The following is a 2308-nucleotide window of genomic DNA, read 5'->3' on the forward strand; positions in this document are numbered from 1 at the left end:
GGTCCTATTTTCAGTCTCTTAAAGGGGTATGCCGGTTATACCATTTTCAGGATCAATTGACAGAAAACGCACACATCGCTTACTAATATTTGTTTATCTGTAATGCCACATTTTCCTGTACTCCCATCACGGCCACATTTCGCAGTGTTAGTTCCATATACCGATTACATCACATCGACATCTGAGATGTGGCAAGCCTTGTAAGGCTCTGACCTGTTATCACAACATCATCAATGACCTAGTGGTTTACTAAAGTCAGAGGTTGCCTGAGACCTGAAAATAAATTTGGGCATGACAGGGTTTGGTATATGGTCTGTTCGTTCTGGTTCCTGTGGTGTGAGTCCTGTCTCTGTCTGGCTGGAAGAATGACATGCTGTCTACATGCATTTCACTGCCATCAGTTAATCAATGGCCTCGGTGGTGACTTGCTGGCACGGCACATGACCACTGTCATGCTAATAACAAATGATTCCTAAAGGGCCCTTTACACTGGCCAATTATCTGCCGGATGATCGCTAACAAGCATTCATAGTAACACTCTTTAGCGATTTATCTGGCAGTGTGAAAGTGCCACCAATTGCCCAATGAACGGGAAACGCTCGTTCATCGGGTACTCGCATCATTCAAGCGGTCATAAAATCGCTGTCTTCCGGCAGCAGATCGTGCTGTGTAAACAGCATCTGCTGCCGGCAAACGAGTCTGTATGGGGGGCCAGCAATGGTTTTGGCGATCGCTCCTCCCCATATTCAGGAGGAGATTGCTGCATGTAATAGCAGCGGTCTCCTTCAGTGACGAGCAGGCAATTGCCGGAAAGGAACGCCCTCTTTCTGACAATCGTCTGCAAAATTCGTCCATGTAAAGGGTCTTTTACGTAGCTGCAAAAACAAGTTTACAGATGACCAAAAGGTTCCAAATGTGATATAGAAGTAATTATAAAAGCCTTAATAATTCTGGTCCTTCTAAGTAGGCTTACGTAGTTACATAGTTAATACGGTAGAAAAAAAAGACATAAGTCCATCAAGTTCAACCAAGGGGTAGGTGGGGACTCGAATCCTAGCAGGAAGTGAGACTCGGATTTCTACACGTTTTCATAAGCATTAATGTTGTTTACTTTTAAGAATTCATCTAAACCCTTTTAAAACTGTCCACTGTTCCTGCTGTGACCACGTCCTGAGGAAGTCTATTCCACAGAGTCACAGTTCTTACAGTAAAGAAGCTTTGACCCTTCTGGAGACTGAATTTTACATGGAACAGTTTTTCACCGTATGTTTTTGTATGGCCCATTTATAAATTTGATTAGACTAATAGGGTGGCTCACCCCCTATGACTCTGGCTAGGTGCTAAAACCCAGGAATTAAATCGCCCTGTTCAAAAAATAGATGAATACAATAACGATGGTGGGCTAGCACTCAAAACATCATGGAGCTAACAATGTAGATAAGCTATCAATATTTAATGCTGCAACAATGGATAAAAATAATACACACAATAAAATACAATGCAATACCAAAAATCAGGATTAATATGGCACAATAGCAATAAAATCTTAATAAAAGTAATCGTTAAAAAAACGTAGGAAAAATCGCATTGAGGTTTCGGAAGCAAGGAGATCGAGGTATTGTCCTTATTTACGCATCTGATGATTCCACTAATTTCGTAACAACCTATATATAGCAGCTGATTCGATAATGGCCTATATGTATCGGCTCACGCAAGCTATGATCTAGCGTTGCGATTTTTGTTCGAATTATCTCAGAACCGTAGGCTGTAAGGAATCATAACCGCCATAAAGTGTCAACGTGCGTTGTATAGGTCAATCATGTCCTCCCCTAGACGTCTCTTATCAAGACCAAATAAACAAGTAGTGAGGTCAGGAGAGGGTAGAGAAAATCTTTCCCTGATGAGTCCCTCAATCTACTACCCCTGCCTACAGGCGGAGCACCCGCCCCGAATGGGGTGACCCCCCACCTCTCGGGTGGCTAATCTCTCGCTGTCACCTACTGTGACCCTGCTATGGTGTGATGAATACTTGTCCCGACATGTTTCCCAAGTGTCATGCGAGCTGGTTTATCAGGGGACCAAGATGAAATAATCCATAAGGCATTGTTAATGTAAATAGCATGGTAATGGCATCCTGATGTGATAAGGCGCACTCACATGTTGGCAATGGGACCTTAAATAGCTAAATTTTGGCGCTGGAAATTGGTCCCTCTAGTTTAAATAGCAAATCGACAGGTGGGCATTAATGCTAGCGCTACTTCTGGTCGGTGGAACGCACGCAGGAGGGGTGAAACGCACATGTGACCTC

The sequence above is a fragment of the Bufo gargarizans genome, chromosome 8 (assembly GCF_014858855.1).
Source record: "Bufo gargarizans isolate SCDJY-AF-19 chromosome 8, ASM1485885v1, whole genome shotgun sequence".
Taxonomy (NCBI): Eukaryota; Metazoa; Chordata; class Amphibia; order Anura; family Bufonidae; genus Bufo; species Bufo gargarizans.